Below are 18854 nucleotides of genomic sequence, written 5' to 3'. Positions count from 1 at the left end.
TAGGTTCACATGCAGATCTTCATACTATGCTGAAGTGATATTGGATTAAGGCCTATGGTGTGAAACAGATCACCCCAAAAGTTTGGCTTCTGGCTGCTTTGGGGGCATGGCATGCAGATGATGTATATCCCCAACACAGCTGGAAACCACTGAGGCTGCCTAAGGTGGTGCAAGGCTGCCAGCGAAAGGATAGGGGAAAATCCACTCCTTGCTGGTGATCCATTTGGGACCACAGAGTCAGCCCACTTTCAGAGCAGTCCATGTAGTCCCCGGCTGATCATGTGCCAATTGTGGCTTGAGCTGCCAGAGATTGCTCCATACCACCTGCTTCAGACCAGGGTGTGTATTCTTCATGAGTATTCTAGCATGGAAATTGAGTTCAAGGTGTTCAAGTAAAATATCTTCAAATGGTTCTTGGGGAGTCTTTGGTGCAATTTGCACAGAAAGAAATCTGATATTAACTGTGACTTTTAACGTAACTTCCTTTGTACACACAATCTCTCTCTTTCTTCTGTTGTCTATCTCACACACTGACATTTATATTGAAAATTCCTTGCAGACATGGGCCTTCCATTGTAGATATCAAACTTTATAAGTGTAGAGTACATTGATGATATTGACTGGGTAGGAAACCATCTTTTATCAAAGATTCAGAGCTGCTCATAATATAGCCCAGTCCTTAGATCAGCATAACCTTACACTAGGTTTTTGTTCTTTTTTCAATTACTGGGAGATAAGGAAATGGAAGGCTGAGAACTATGTATGAACTGAAATATGATATGAGGAAAGAAAGTCAAATTAAATTTAGGAAATCAAAACTTAATGAAAACAAATTAAATGATTTAAATGATGAGAGCTGGAGGCTGGCAGAACAAAGGGATGTATGCTTCATAATAAAAAAAATTTAGAAGGAAAATGGTGGTAGACCCAAACACTCCTATCATTACATAGCCCCATCTACATGAGGTCCACTGTTTGTAGTGGATGCTCTGTGCTTGTGAACAACACTACAATTTTCTCCTATCTTAAAATAGAGTAGACAGTGAATCACTTGAGACCTTATCACATTACACTCTTACAACAGGGGTAGGTCGCTTTAACTTCTGTGGCTGCCTCCTGTTGCATTCTGGGACTTGTAGTTTAGGAAGAGGCGTTTAGAATATCCAGTTAGAGAACTCTTAAGCCTCACTGAACTATAAACCCCAAACAGGAAGCAGTCAGAGCAGTTAAAGTGACATAATATCATCTTTAAGAGTGTAATATAATAATATAACTGAAGCTGTTTGTTTGTTTGTTTGTTTTAATGCAATAAGGCCCATGGATTATGTGAGTGGTTGACAAATACCTGGAGAGATCATGAATGATAGTAAGAACATCTTCAGTCCTGTTCCTATCATACCAGTCCTTCCTTTAGGACAAGCATGCCTCCGCTCACACCACTGTGTGAGTCCCTCAAGGTATGAGGGAGAAAGGCAGGATGATATAATAATAATAATAATAATAATAATAATAATAATAATAATAATATCTTATCCATGACCAAATGACTGGGATCATATTGTAGGGAGCTGGCCAGGCAAAACAAGCTGTCTGAATTGGTTAGAGCACCAACAGGAAGAATCATGACAGGAAGAAAACTTAATGTACTAGGAAAAATGACAGTGAAGAATAGTACTATAGTAGTTTCCTAGGGCCTCCCTGGTGTCTGCCACTTCTGAGAAAGAGTCATGGCAGCTGGACATCAGCCAAGGTTTGCTTGATAGCAAAAGCATCTGATATTCCACAGTATGAAAGTTCTTACAGAAGACAAGGTCATCATTGTTTGCCTCATGAATAATTTCATTCCATCAAAATAACAAGACTCATAGAAGAGAATCTGTCGTAGTTATGCTGTTGTTCTGTCTATTATTATTATTATTAACCTTTATTTATGAAGCGCTGTAAATTTACACAGCGCTGTACATGCAGTCTTTTTAGTTAGACGGATCCCTGCCCTCGGGCTTCCAATCTAAAAAGACATGACACAGAAGGAGAAGGGAGTGGTGGAGGGAAAGGGTAAGAGGTCCAGCAGTTCCTCTCTACCTCCGAGACCAGGACCAAGGCATAAAATCTTATGTTTTATCCCTTTGTGAAACTTGATATTTAAATTTTAGAATTTACAAATATTGTAAAATGACAACAGTGTAGGCAGGGTGGTGCAAAAACTTAAAGTAGTTATGGCCTAGAGAGCCAGCTTGTTAGTGTTTTTATCATTGGGCTATGACTTGAGATCATGGCTCACTTCCCTACTCCGTCAGGGAAACCCTCTGGGTGATGTTGGGAAAGTCAAACATTCTCAGCCCCAGAAAACCCTATGATAGATTTGCCATAAATCAGAAACAACATGAAAACACTCACAGCAAAGCTATGATCTTGATCACTTGGGTGGCACAATAAGAATAATTAGTTTGAGTTCCAGGAAATATGTGGGCTACTTTCCCCTCTTCATTGATGGCTACAAAGTTTAAATGTACCTCCAACAGAGTAGACAGAGAGCCAGTGGTGTGTATTGGTTTGAGCAATGGACTATGCCTCTGGAGATTAGGCTTTGAATCCTTGCTCAGCTATGGAAATCCACTGTGTGATATTGGACAAGTCACACTCTCTCGGCATCATAGGAAGTCAAAGGCAAAACTCCATGTGAACAAATCTTGCCAAGAAATACCTATGATATGTTCTCCTTAGGGTCACCACAAGTCAGAAATGAACCTATGAGAAATTATGAAGGAAACGTGAATAGTTATTATAAAGACAAGTGAAACATCCATCACCATTCAAAACAACTTTTAAAATAAAAAGAAGCAAAGCTAATCTGAATTTATTTACTTTAGAGAAGAATGATTTTTGAGATGTCATATTTAGAGCCCTGGAGCTGGAAAGTATTCTCTAACTCTTGGCCCATTGTAACTCTCTTCCAAATTACTGACAAACAAGTGGCTTTTCTCCTCATGGGCTGAAAAACCACTATTTTTATAGGTAAAAAAATAGTTTGGTTTTTTTCATGGGAATTTCAGGCTTTTAAGCTAATTTTCTAAACATATTTGCAGCGTGTCCAAAGTAATATCATTTCATCTGAGGTTACAGCTACATTTTGCTTCAGGTACTACATGAAGATACACTTGTTCTACTTGTAAAGAGCAACATGTCACAGATGAAAAAGATTTAGACATGGAACCCAATATGAAACCTCTCATCCTGTCACAGAATGTGACATAATTTGGTAAATATTCCAAGTGAGTCTATAATTAGTGGCTTCCTTCTTTGAGGTATCATCTCTCTGTCACTAATTTTCTCCTTTTGCAGAAAACAAACACATCCTGTGTATTTTTGTGTTGTTGTTGCTGTAAATAATTAAGGATTTTTTAAATAAATTCCCGTGTCATGTAAATTCTTTTAAAACTCACCCAAAGAGGCATGTGATATAAAGAAGGGGAAATATATAATAGATTTATTTTAATGGTAAATAATTCAGTTATAGACTCTACAGTCTCTATTCAAAGATTCTTATTTATATGATAAATTTAATTTTCTATTATAACGGTACATGTATTAGGTAAATATACTAAAATACTTGGGCAATGCACAAGATCTGAAGTGGATTCAGAGCACAGTTTAGTGGCTTGGCTATAGACATGATTTCATCTGGATCCAATACAGACCTACCTAAATCTCAAATCTGAAATGTGGTTCAGAAATCCAAATAATTAACCCTTCCTATTGTCTTGCACAGGAAAACCAAATTGGCTGTAACTTTCTTTTTTGTTCACATAGACACTGGTTGTATATCTTTATAGTTTAGGATGTTATCTAGTCCATGGTTGCCCTCCATAGGGTATAATGCATCATCACAGCTATCTCATCCCCTTCAGGTGTGAATAAATCTGCAGAGAGGCTACCAGGTAGCTGTTGCCTGACAAGATTATAAGTGTGCAACTGCAAGAGTGAAAAAAGAGAGAAAAGCCTCAGAAGTAGCACAAAAAGAGAAGACGGCTTAGATGAGGCACACAGGAAATGAAGAAAGTTCAGGCCAAAAGGTTTCTCTTGCTGACACCCAAAGCCCAGGTCATGAAAATGATGTGGAGTGAGACCGAGGACACTGGAGAAGACAACAGCAAGGCTCAAGCCAGAAGAAGGTTTCCATGCCCTCTCCCTACAGCAAAGAAAAGACCAAGCAGGAGGTAGGCCAGGGCTTCAAGGGACCTTGTCATAGAGTAAAGGTTGGGCAAGCAGGCTCCCAGCTTCCCTAATAGGAGTCAGCCCAATTAAGGAACTTTGGTGAGATATCGTTAAATCCTGGAGACCTGTAATACAGCATTTTAATGCCCATACAAGTTCTGCACCCAATATGGCCCGGGTGCCTTGTGTCTGGCATCCCACTTCTCAGGGCCAAATATTAAGGTCTAACTAAGCTTTACCTGGCCTTTCTATAAGAGTGGGGCTAGAGGTCTTGTAGGTTCTCACCAAGTCCCTGCATTGAGTCCACCCAACAGATAAGCCTGAATGCAGGTACACTTACATAAGCCAGAGGCTGAAACCATGAAACTGGTACCACCAGCAGGAGAGTGATTCTAAGGCGGGATACAAACCGCCGCTTTGCGGAAGTCCCCCGCCGGCACCATTTGCTCCATGCGGGAGCTGCAGCAGCCAAACCACGCGACTCCCGCGCGGAGCAAAAAAGAAGCTCCATTTCGGAGCTTCTTTCCGCGGCGCACTGATGACGTCGCAAAGCGCCAAGGGCGCATTCATGACGTCATTAGGGCCGCGCGACGTTCGGACGCTCAGCGTCCGATACGTCAATATGGCGCCGGCCATGTAGAAGGTTTGGCGCCATATTGTACGGACACAGTCCGTACTAGACTCAGGGGAGTCTAGAAGAGACGCCCCTTTTTTAAAATGGGACGTCCTCCGGACGTCCCAACTGCCGGTATGTAACTGGCCTAAGACAACTTTACTAGTTTGGGTGCAGGATCTTAGAAATACTTACCAGGAGGAGCAGTGGGCTCCAGAGTCAGCTGAGTAGGTTGGAGGACTAGACCCAAAAGCACTGTACTGTATTATCTTCCTGGGTCCAACCCAAAGATAGTATTCCTCTTGGGCTGCTTTTTGTGGGGTATATCTTTCCACTGAATGTGGTGCCTGCTACAGAACTGAAAAGTTTAGAGACTTACAAGGAGAGTCCATAACATTTTTGTAACTGGCAAAGACTAATAAAAGGTACAGTAGTAATATAACACATAAGTGGTCTGCTTTGCTATGCTGGGACATATCTCAGGTATAGGGAACAGTTATGTTGTTTATTTCTGTTTCAGTAATAGGGATATGTTTTTGATGTACTGTGTGTGTGTGTGTGTGTGTGTGTGTGTGTGTGTGTGTGTAGTATTCTTATGCTTTTACACAGGTCAGCATAAATGGGATGTATTGTACTTGTTACCATTGGCTTCATGGAAATAATATTTGACTTTATTTCCAGTCCAAGTTTAATATTCCCTTCACTACATCAGTGTCTTCTTCAGAGACATGCTAGTCTTCAAACACCATTCCAGGGCTGTAATAATGTGGTCTTGAGGTGGGTTGTCTGGTTCTGTAATCAAAGTGGCAACTCCATCAGCCTTATAGAAAAGATGCGCATTTACTTGAACAACATGAGGTTGTTAACTAAGGGAAAGCTTAAGGTATGAAAATGTTTCCTGGAAGATCCCCTCAGGAGACTAGCAGTGGTTTTGCCTTTCCAATCTGTGCATGAAATGTCAGTACAGTAATATTAAAAGTGAGAGAGAGAAGTACAATGAAATACACATGAGACTGCATTATATCTTTTTTCCTTACCACCAAAACTATAAGCTAACTTTATACTTTTCCTAGATTAAAATTTAGTAGTAGAGGACCCAAATGGAATTTCTTGCAGGCTATCTGTTGCCTGTGCATGCATCACACTGCTTCTGGCTCCATTTTTATCCCCGTCCCTTCAAGGAGCTGTCACAATGTTATATTGAACACCTCTCTGTTGGCCTTGCAAATCCCAGAGGGTGGAACCAGTTACATTTTGTGAAGTATCAGTATTGGTTGGTTGATTTCATTTGATGACCTGGGGTCAGTGACTGTTTCTCAATGTAACATACTTTGTAAGTGTTATATAGCAGGTGTGGACATCTTCAGCAACAATTTTCTGCCCTAGGGTCATCTGAGGGTTTCAACGACTATCAAAATTGACAAAAAGTGGTCACAAGTCTGGGTTTTTTTTAATTTTTTAAAAAGATAGAAATAGTATGTGTGATGGAGGGAAACAACCTTTGTTCCTAGAGATTTTTAAGAGAAGCCCTTCTCTCTCTTTTTTCCTTCCTTTATCTCTCTCTCTTGCTAGAAAAAGACTGGTGGTGGGGGGGAATCTGGCTAGGGTCAAAGGTGTGAAACAGCCCCAGCCCTTCATGAAATAAATAAAATTGAACTAGATGTTATCACTATTGCTGCACTTGTTCAGGTTAGTTGTCATCAGCACATTCTTGGTAATGTTTTGGCCCCGTCACCAGACTGTCCCAGTTGATTGATCACTATCTCTTGGTCATATGAATGGTGGCTGCAGATAATTTTATATAAAACCAGAAATTGCATGGATGGTCCAAAATGCAATGCGTATAAACATGAAGGTAATATTAACATCATGAACACTACTATCTCTGCATGGGAGAGATGGACACGTCACTACCTCAGATTTGCCTCAGAAAGTATATAGACAGCTCAAGTAGATGAGCAGCTTGGAGCAGCTGCAGATCAGCAGCAAGCGAGCCCTGATCAGCGCAGGACTGTGGTGATCAGCCGCAGCAGTCCTGAAGCTGGCTACTGCCATGGTCCAGAACAGACCACAGGCAAGGAGTGTTTCCCCCCAGTCCTTTTGTAGCGCAGTTTGGACTGCCTTAGGCAGCCTCTGTGCAGCTTCCAACCAATCCAGGGGCACGCATCATCTGCACACCCTGCCCACGAAGCAGTCAAAAGCTGCTCTTCCCCTCCCCTTCTGTTTCGGGCCAAAAAAATAACACAAAACACTTTCTATTCATAACCCATCCTGGCCTTAGACAACATCTTTCCTCCTCTTTTGTCCCTCACTGACAACCACTAAAACTGAACTTGTCACCTCATCACAGATTCCACAAGTTTTGCATTTCTATGGCAGTTTGTCTGATTATAAAGGTCCTTCCTAGGCACCAATTCACTCCATGCATCTGAGAAAGTATCCAAATCTACAAAAGCTTATGATACAATGTCTTTCACTCAGTATGGCCTGAAGCAGATGGGCAGGAAAGTGCAGCTTCTGACCACTTTTGGGGCAGGACGTACAGATGATGCATGCCCCCAGAGTGCCTGGATTTCCCATCCCTTTCATCTCTGTATGTTTTTCTTTTTCTTTTGTTCATGCCTATAGATTGTATAAACTTTGAGGGGGGTGCTGTTTTTCTTCATCTGTGAGATACTCTGGGAGATGAAGAAGGCATATATTCTTTAAATTAATTGTTCACATATGAATCAACCATGAAGAATTAACATTGACCATTAAGAAATGCATTCCATAGCAAAAACAAATGACATAACTGCAGGAGTATATAACCTGTAAGGAAATATTGTATTACTTTATCTCCATAGCCAAAGGTTAAGTGAAGTGAAAGAAGCAATTAAAATTCCTATCTATTCTGGTTGATGAGTAGAAAAGATGAACTCTTTGTTGAAAACCATTGAAGGTGAGAAATTATTTTGATGACATGACGCAGGAAATGAAACAATGAAGAGAAGCTAGTAACTGAGATCACAATGAAAAGCAGTATTGAAGCATCAAGGAGGGAGTGGACTGGGCATAATCCTATTTTAATGTATTGTTTTTGTATGTTTTTAACTGTATGATGTTTTTTAATGTTGTAAACCACCCTGAGGCTGAGTCCCAGTCTTGGGAGAAGGGCAGGATATAGTAACAACAACAACAACAACAACAACAACAACTGTATCTCTGTTCTAATGAGCAAAGAAAGATGTGAGAACAGCAATGAAACTGGGAAGAGGGATTATTAAGAATGGGCAGCCCTAGCATTCAATCAGGGAACCAAAAGGAAGGCACCTTTTTTTTCATGTGAATGGCATAAGTAGTAGGTAAAAACTGATGCTGTAAAACGTGTGCCTGTGCAAGAAAATGAAAATTATCATTTTGAGACAAAATCATTTCTACAAAAGGCATGATCTGAGCAATAGCCAGCAATCTATTCTATATGTGGTAGATTTTCATTGAGCATCCAGAACAATCAGAGACAGTGTGTCTGAACACTTTTTATCTAATCAACTTTTTGAACTTCCATAAGAATTCCTTACATATTTTACCTAAGAAGCAACCATCCAAATCACACTGAATTTTTATTTGAGTGATATTTTAGTACTAAATTCAGTTGTAAATCAGCAGTAATTCCAAGCTCTTCCAGACTATATTCTGATTGCTATAGCTCCTTGTGCAACCTACCACAAACATTCTAAGCAATTGATACCTTTCTATGACCAATACTTTCACTTGTTATCACTTTTTGTCCCTTCCCTCTTCCATCTTGTTATCTTGTTTGTTTCTAGTTAATCCTAGCATTAGATCAGCAGGCTGAAATTGTCCAAGGATGCCAAATTAGACTGCTCAGAACACCTTATGTGAAACTTTTTCATTCTCAGACTCTCAGACCAAGACTCTTCTCCCAGTTAGAATTGTGAATGTTATCACTTCCTGATCTGAAAAAAGGACCCTGTAAATTATACTGTTTATTTGGAACAATAATATAAAGCCAAAATATAAAGAAAATGCAGTATAAAGACAAACTTTCCAGTGGGAATTATAGTTCTGAGAAGTAACTTTCTGAATCGCTATCCTCCATTATCACTAGTTTCTGGCTAAGCAACCATTGCAGACTGGTGATCTGATGGTAATACTACAGAGAGGTTTGTTTTCTTTTCTAATTTTTAAAGAAAGTAATGATAAAATAGAAGCATTTGAAAGCGAAGAAGAATGGGAGGATTCCAAAGCAGAAGCATATCTGGAAACAAAAAGATAATTTGGCAACCTTGCAGTCAAACTTCATGACCTTGCAGAATTCCAGATTAATGATCTAGTGCTTATACAAAAGAGAACTTTAAGAAAATTGAATGAAAGGAAAGATGAGTGAGGAACAGGAAACTGGAAGATAGTTTATGAGCAGAGTAGGGGAGAGAACAAGCTGAAGCCACATGATTACTGCACTGACTAACAAGACAAAGAACTTTATCAAACCACGGGCTCCAGGCAGGGATGAGAATGGAACGGAAAGGGCCTGGAATGAGTGCATGCAAAGTCCCTCACTAGTTCCGTTCTGTATCCATTCCCCATCCGTTCCAGAGGGGGTAATTTTTGAGAACTGTTCAAAACAGTTCTGAAAAATCTCCTCCTCTGGGGACGGATTGGGAACAGAAGGGAAGTAAAATGTGTCCCCTACTCGTTTAGTTCCCTTCCAGGCTCTTTTTGTCCCGTTCCCATCCCTGGAGCCCTGTGCGATAAAGTTCAAAATTTCAACTTTCTGTTATAGCCCTTATACATATGTTGCTGTTTGCATACAGATCTGTTAGTGACCGATAAGACCTGACTCATTGTGTCAGGTTTGATTGATTGTCCCTAAAAATATCCCTTCTCTTTGTCTTGGATAACCTCCCATTTTCTCTTTCTGCAGTTTTAAAGGTATTGTCTTCATACCTCATTATATACTTAGCTGAGATCCCGCACGTGGAGACATATGCGTTTGATGTCACTATATTCTGATTGCTATATTTCCTGTTGCCACCTGTCCTATGCCCACCTTGTAAGGAGCACAGAGCCTTCCTCTCTCACACAAAGCCATTTCTATGTTGTCAGAGAATGGACTTATCAGTGGAAGAGTATCCAGCTATTTTCCTGTGGCTGGGTGTGCTGCATCTAGCATCTCCAGAGCCCTTTCTGTTCTGGCAGATGTTGTCTTTGCCGGGTGTTATCAGTACACTGATGACATCCAAATATATTTCTCCATGTCTTGGTTATCAGCGACAATGACAGATGGTATTTCTTCCCTCAATCAGTGCCTTGAGGCAGTAATGGACTGGATGAGGGAACACAAGCTCAAGTTGAATCCAGACAAAACGGAGGAACTTATGGTGGGCCCCCCCAAATCAGGTATTGGGTTGCAATCTCCAGGCCAAGTTCGCGCTCCCCTTGAAGGACTGTGTTCGCAGTAAGGGGGTGCTTCTTGATCCCTCGCTTCATATGAGGTAAATGTGATGGTCAAGACGCCCATTATCAGCTTCGGCTGATACGCCAGCTGCGCTCTTTCCTGGAACCGGGTGTCCTTGAAACTGTAGAACACACACTGGTAACCTCAAGACTTGATTTTTGCAATGCGCTCTCCATGGGGCTACCCTTGTGCCTAGTCTGGAAACTTCAACTGGTACAGAATATGGCAGTCAGGTTGATTACAGGAACAACTAGGAGCGACCATATTACACCAATATTGAAGTCACTCCACTGGGTGACTATTAGTTTCCAGGCACAGTACAAGGTGTTGGTTATCACTTTTAAAGCCCTACATGGCTTGGGCCCAACTTATCTAAGGAATCGCTTGCTTCCATATAATTCACTCAGATCCTCTGGGAGGTATTTATTGCAACCTGTAAGGACTAAACTGATGACGAACTCCCAGAGGACTTTCTCTGCTGTTGCTCCCACACTATGGAATGGCCTGCCAGACGAGATCTGTCAAATAACCAACCTAGATATCTTTTAAAAAGCAGTCAAGGCCTCTTCCAGCAGGCCTTCTTGGAATAGCCCCCAGTCATGCATAGATTCCCCATACTTGATGCATCTGCATATTTGTGTCATCCCAGCTGTGATGCTTCTGCCCACTGCTGTTGTGTTATTCTATTATTGTAATATAACTGGTTGATTTTAATGTTTGAAATTTTAATCTTTTTTAAGGGGAGGTGTCTCTGTACAAATATAATACAGATAATACAAATATTTGTATTATCTGTATTATATTTGTACTATTTTAACTGTTGGAAGCCGCTTTGATTGTCTCTTACAAATAAACAGGATAGAAATAAAAGTTTTATTTATTTATTATTTATTACATATCCAACTGCAAGAAAATATCTGGAGCTGTCCCCACTGTTTTCTGCCAATACAGAAATGGCCATGTTGGAGTCTGTACTGCTTTAAAAATAATAAGCTGATAATACATCTTAGGCAACAATCTTATACCCATTTCACCTAGATATAAGGCTTATTTAACCCTTGTGTATTGGAATGTATGGTTTTGTTGTTAGCTGTGGCTTGAGCACATTAGAGAAAAGAACACTGTATTGCAAACAAAAGTAGGAATGCAATAATATGTAAAATAGAGTAGTTCTTTGTTTTGTTTTGTGTTTAATTAAATAGTCAATCTATATTAAAACAATAACTCATAATAAGCATAACAAATTAGTAATAGCAAAGTGAGAATATAAAAGCAGTGGGGGGCAAGGATTTACTGATGAATAATGTTATGCAAATTTCCCAGTGCATCTTGATTTTCTGTGTACTTGTTAGTAGTTATGTGCAGTGCAGATGGGCTAAATAACATTATAAGGGCATTTTTACTTTATATGCTTTAAACCCTGGGCCATTATTCATAAAGTAAGTGAAGATTTACACTGGACATTCTATGTTTCATTAACTATGAAAATTACATTCTTCATACATCAGGTTATTATAATAATGCAACAGAAGAAGTCACTCTTGCTATACTGCTACCAAATGCTGAATTTCCACTCCATATTTTCTGCTTTTTTTTAAAGGAAGTATACTGTTGGTTGTTCTTCTAGGAGGTAAATCTCCAAAACTGTAATTAGGGAAAGAGTTATGAATTATCCATGGCCCAAAGGCCCCTGTAGAAATTCCAGGCTGGTTTAATTATCCAGCCCATTGCATTCCATCTCACAGCACCAAAGCTTTCAAATCTAAGACTATAAAGCCTAGATAGAGACTAAATATTTTCCAACATAGCTTTACACCAGTTGCCATAAAAATAATTTTTGATTACATGTTTGAAGGATAGCAAAGAGATGATTGGGGGGAGGTGGAACTAAATGTGTCAGTGGTCCATACATTTAGAATAACTATCAGAAAAATACTAAAATCATTTATCTCGAATGCACTATGTTCTTTCGGTAAGTTTAGTTAGATTGTAGCTTCTCAAGGGCACTGACGATTGAAGAAGATGGCAAAGAGAATTATCAATAAACAGGCTCATTCAAATGAGCAGAGAAGTGTCATACAAGTTCATAATGCAAAGCAGGGAGCAGCCCAAAGGGAAGTTTAGTAAATGTGCCACGAAACAGAGACAACAAGGAGGTCTGATAACAGGCAAGAATGCTTGAATCTCACAAGTGTATGTGCTTATATATTGCTATTTAAAGCAGTGCAACTGTCACTGATTAGGACAGATTCTGCTGAATCAAGTCCTGTCAGTTTCGTGATCTCTGCATTAAAGTTCATTGTGCTGCCTTGTCTCATTCTGTCTATCCTTGAGGCTTCTGGCTCTTGTTGCTTCAGAGTCTGTGTCAGCAAGCTATTCTCATGTGAGAGATGAAAACTCTTTGGTGGACACAGGCTTGCTCTCACCATCAGAGGTCCCAGAGGAGGCTGCTTACAGAGGAGAGCCTCCACATCAGCCTTTGATTCCTCTATCTGCAAGAAGGAGTGCTGTGAGATCCATACCAACATTCTCAGTTTTACCGCCCTGTCCAAGAGACCTATGTCATGTGTGTGTTTGCAAAGAACATTGTATGTAGGGACTCTAATCATTAATACATTAGTAGATCCTTCTTTTATTTTAGTGGCATGGTTGTTGTAAGGAATCAGTTATGATTTTCCAACTTTTTCTCATTTTGTGCCAGGCTTGTCAGATATCAAGAGTCAAAAAGAGCTCTGTGTGTGAAATAGGGAAACAGTAAAAGTACAGTCTTAAGGAGTGAGCCAAACTGAAACAAGATATATAGAGGCAATTCAGCCTGTCTAGAAAGAGCAGACAGTGAAGTCCCACAGCTGGGTCAATGAACCCAACTTCTTTCTTTAGACATAAGTTTCTGAACACACACAGCTAGGCAAAGCTATAGTAAAAAGGAACTAGTAATAGGTATACCGCATGAGAGATACATGACAGATTACAGACACATTACTAGGAAGCTGGGATAGACAATTTTAGATTTCCTAGAACAGTCTCCTTGGAGGACCACCTTTTCTCCCTTTCTCACTGGCTGATACCCAGATATATGGGAGTGGGGTTGGGAATGGACTAAATTTTGTATTCCATGTATTTTTATTGTTGTAACCTGCCCAGGTTCCTCATAAATGGGTGGGCTATAAATAAATAAGTAGTTGTTATTATTATTATTATTATTATTATATAAACAGTTGCTGTAATAGGCATAAAAGACATCAGATTGCAGCATTTGGGGGCCAGTCTAATGGACTGAGCTAAAGAAGCTGCTGCCTGTATGGAACCTATCAAATGGTGAAAACACTTTGAATTTACAATACTTAGTCTGAAATGCTGGTTCACAGATAGGGTTAGGAAAGCATTACATCAACATTGGAAAATCTGTTCTGCAAAAGGCTTGCTCTGATGACTGCCTCTCCCCAGGAAGAGAATAGAAGTGCTACAACGGCATGCAGAGTGACATGGAGAAAGCCACTACTTTCTCAATCAGTTTTGCCTTTCTTTTCTTGTGCAGTAAAGTCCTTAATGTCAGGAAGAAAGTTCTGTCATCTCTGCTGCAAAAAGCACATTTTATTTGAGCCTACATGTTTGTTGACACACCAGATGAAATACAGAAACAATATACACTCATCCCTCCACATTTGCTGGGGTTAGTGGCACAGGATGTCAATGAATGTGGAAAAACCGCAAATAACAAAAACACTATGTTTTTACCTGAGAGAACACCTCTCTAGGAATCTCTAGGTCCTCCAGTGCAACTCTGTGATCATGATCTGCCAGACATTGACCATAGAATTGTGCTGGAGGAACTACAAATGCCTAGTGAGTATTCTCTCCAAGAATCTCTAGGTCCTTCAGTGCGACTTTTGATTAAAGTTGACCATAGAGTTGCGTGGAGGATCTAGCTATTCCAAGAGAGAAGATATTAATATAATTCGCAAACGCCAAATCTGCAAATGTGGACGGACAAGTATAATTTGGGCTGTCTTTGGAAGCTGATGTTTCGTGGACATTTTGTGTCACAAAATGCCAGTTATTTCCTCATTTAAATGCTATCAGGAAAGAAGTCCCTAATATATGTGATGGCCTTGGTTTAACCTCAGATTGAGAGGCGAACAGTCTTTCTAGGCTCTAGTATCACTGACCTGGTTTCTGATAATAATCTCAAAGGTAGTAGACAGAAGCCTGCAGTGTTTTAACTAATATTATGGATGCTCTCTTACAACTCTGGTTCACCTGAGGAGTTAAGTTGCTCCTTCTTCACTATGCCTGCTGAAGAATGCAGGAATTGTACCAACCATACAACTACAGAAAGGAGGGAAAGCATTTCCCTTCAGGACAGAGCTCACACATTCTCAATCATTTCAGCCTCTGTTTGATCACAGGGTCATCTGAATATTTCCTTCATATTGTAAGTATTGTCCTGCTATGATGCAGGAGAACATAGGTAATCATATAGGAAATTGGTGATTTCATTCCTCTCCAGTCAAATGAAAGTAAAATGGCTCAGGGCTAGTCCACACATAAGTGTATTATACACATTGCTGTGGATTTTTGCACATTCACATTGATGGTTGTCTTCACTTTCCTGTGCCAATTTGCATCTGTTCACCTTCTCTCTACCAAAACAACGTGCAGCCATCCAAATCAATGTAGACCAGACGGATGGTCGTACACACAATAATGCACTTTTCTGTGGATTTCAGCAGATACTCCAGTGAAAACCATGAAGCCTTTTTCTGCAGAGTTTCAGGAGTTTTTCTTCCCCCTCATACAAAAAGCCTAAACTCCTGTGAATTGTGTGTGGCTGGATAGCATTCTATCCAAATGGAATGAGAAGTATTTTAATCTTGTAGACTAACCCTCAGTGATTAAGAGACTATTATATAAAATAACACACTGATGTCTGTCATCTCCCTATACATTTCTTTTTCTAAAGTACAGTATATGAAATACCTTTTGAGCCACAATTTGACTTGTGAAATAGTCGCATATCCAGAGAGACACTTTTGATTGCAACTGAAGGTCAGGAGAACCCTTACCTGGTGAAAGTGGACTGAAGGAAACTTATACTGGGGTGTGATTTTACAGAATGAGGTAAAGTGACCTAATTTGGTTTCTTTGGCAAACTTTACTTATTAATTCATCTAATTCATCTTCATACCTGACAGAATGAAATCTTCCTGAATGCTAGCTGAACTGTGCCATCATAAGGGCCTATGGCTTCATAAAGGGAAAGAACGAATCCAGGGGGCATTCTTTACAGATGCAAGATGGAGAAAGAAAATTGTATTACCTTCTTTTATTGTCTTTGAATCCAGGGACTTCATGACCGTGTTTGTAGAGGGAGATGGGACCTGAGTTTTGGTCTGGCTACACACACACTTTCTGTGTGAAATATCAAACAAGCAAAACACAGATCTGTGACTCCTACATGACCTTTCTTTCCAGAAATGATGCTTTCCCCTATTTACCTATCAAAGAATCCAGTATCCATGCTTCAAAAGCTAGCACAGTGATGTTTTGACCAATGTCTGAATTTCGGATTTTGTTTTATGAGGATTTGGGGTTTTGTTTTATAGTCAACATTGCTACTTCATATACACATGTGTATTACAAAGTTGAAATCAAAACTTTTATGTGAAAGATGTTAACTTAAAAAATGAAATCAAGTGCCCATACAGCAATATGGTGAAGGTTATGCATGGGATCTTTTTAACTGGCTTCACTCTTTTAAAAATAGTGGTGTCTATTCATACATATCCCTCCTTACTCTTGGAACTTCTCCCTTCCTCTTCCCTCCCCCATCTCTTTCATGTTCTTTGGAACTTTAAAAATAAAATATGAGAGAGAGAGAGGGAGAGAGAGAGAGAGAGAATGGATGTGTAGAGAATGGATGAACATCATGTAGCTCATCCAATGTTATTAGATTGCATCTTTCAACATTCCTCACCATTGGCTGTGCGGGAAAGACCTAAATGGAATTTTGTCCAAAAACATCTGGAAAGCCACTTGATCTTTTGGCATTCCCCATGCTAGGCATTGAATATTGTTGTATATTGAAAATGGAGCAAGAAATGTAGGACAGTATTGCCTTACAAGTGGTAAGGTGGAATGGTGAAGAGGGGACTACAGGGGTAAAAAGGAAAGAAGTTATGTTACTATTATTAATAAAGTTGACTGCACCACACACCACAAAATGCCCATAAATATGGTGGACAAATTTGAGAGAATATTTGTTCACAATTCTAGTTCTGGAAAAACACAGTGAATGAGAAGGGGAGATTTCCATTTGCAATGGAAAGTTAAGTGTGTGTGTGTGTGTGTGTGTGAGAGAGAGAGAGAGAGAGAGAGGAGTAATGTATGAGCATCAGTTGCCAGCAGTAGCATCACCAGGACAGAATAAATAGTAAAAGGAGCTGTGATTTATTGATTAACTTTTCACGTTCAAGAACATGATATTGACTTCATGTTCATAGTAATAAAACTCTTTACTAGCTTTCAATCTAAACCGACATCTCACATTAGTATATATAACTTCTCACATTAGTAAATATGCTTAATTTACCATCCTGCTGGACATTAATTGGGAAGAGAGGGACAGAAATGTTAAAAAAACAACTATTCATGTAGAAAAAAAAGTAAATAACTTTGCTAACTGTGAAAATGGTTGAGAAATAGACATCAGTCTTTCAAAGGATCAAAGGAGTCCTGCCACAGGAATAGAATATTAAAAGAAGTAGAAGATAGAACATTTTTTTGGTTATGGATAGAAACCAGGGAGAGAATAGCATATGTTCTGGAATCAACATGGGCAACTGTCTAGAATTCAGAGCAAAACAGTGGTGGCTGAGAGATTCCATGCTTTTGAGCAGTAATCCCGTTCCAGAATTCAGTCTGAACTATAAAAGGCCTATCCAAAGTGCTAAATCCTAGTCTCAAAATAGGTTCAGAATGCTGCAATACCCTTAAAGTTCAGTCTAAAATCTGGAGTAGATTCACTACTAAGTTTACATGAAAGCCACCAGCTACCCCTGGAATAGGAATACTCCACACCAAAATCTTTTGGTGTGTTGCATGTCCTATTTATATAGTCCATGCACACAACTCCTTATCCCACAGACACACCTGTACACTGAAGTTAGATGGCAATGTGGCTTGGCAATCAGAGGCACAGTATCACATGAAGGAAACATACATACCCATTTCAGTTTGTGCATGTATACCATGACATATTTAACAGCCCTTGGGAAGTTGCTTATGGGTACACTATTGGGTATTTTACCTTTTCATTTCTTTATGCATTTTGTGACCTCCAAACGCCTCTCAAATTGAATCTTCAGGGCAGCTAACTTGTTATGTGCCATCAAGTCACCTGTGACTGGTAATGATGCTGTGAATGAGACCTCAAAGGGGCCCTGTTATTAAAAGAGCCTGCTCAGCCTTTCTGACTGGCAAACAGCCTTGCAAATGTAAGACATCATTGACTGATGTCTCTAGGATGTAATGGACATTTTTGTTTTATGAAAACCGTTGTTTTATGTATCAGATATTATGCTAATAAGGTAAGGAACTGGTAGGAGTGGGTGAGAAAATGAAATGTTGGAAATCATATAATCATAGGCCCAGTACAGACTGCTAGGATGTGACATCCTGGCGGCAATAGTAGGGCTCGGCAGCACACACCAAACAGACACTGCCAAGCCCTACAACATATGGGTGGCACCATTACAGCACCGCCCTGCCCACACAGGGGACGTGTGCATGATGTGTGGGTGTCACAGTGCCCACACATCATGCACAGGAAGAAACGTCTAGAATATGGAACAATGGATGCAAGCTACAGGATGCAGCCGTTATGACGTCCCAAAAAGGAGCGGCTCTAGGCAGCTCCTTTTTTGGTCTGCAGCATTGCTGCGCGGTTTGGTTGCTACGACAATGCTGTGAACCAGAAATGGGCACCTACAGAAAGAGGTGTTTGTACTGCCCCATAGAGTTGTGCAATCCTCTGCCATGCAGGAAATCACAATCTGATAAAACAACAAAGCATCCCCGACAGATGGCCACCCAGCCTCAGTTTAAAGACCTCCAAGGAAGAAAACTCCACCAAACTCCAAGGGAATGTATTCCACTGTTGAAAAGCTCTTACTGTCAGGAAGTTCCTTCTAATGTTGAGGTGGAATCTCTTTTCCAGTAGCTTGCATCCATTGTTCCATATTCTAGACTCTGGCAGCAGAAAACAAGCTTGCTCCATCCTCAATATGACGCCTTCAAATACTTAAATAAGTGGTGGTTGGTGGAATATTTCAGAAAATTTGAATATGGCTGGTGAAGGTCAGTCAGTTAAACAGAACTGTGGTGTGGTGAAGTGAGTGAATGTGTGAATATCTGGTTTGAGACAATGAAAATAAATAAATAAATAAATAATAGTTTGTTTGCGAGTCCAAGGCTGCTGCCACACTGTAGAATTAATGCAGTCTGACACTGCAGTGGCTCAATCCTATGGAATCCCAGATTTGTAGTTTGTTGTGGCACCAAAGC

Source organism: Sceloporus undulatus, chromosome 4 (assembly GCF_019175285.1).
Source record: "Sceloporus undulatus isolate JIND9_A2432 ecotype Alabama chromosome 4, SceUnd_v1.1, whole genome shotgun sequence".
NCBI lineage: Eukaryota > Metazoa > Chordata > Lepidosauria > Squamata > Phrynosomatidae > Sceloporus > Sceloporus undulatus.
The sequence above is the reverse complement of the archived record's forward strand: the minus strand, read 5'-3'. Positions refer to the sequence as shown.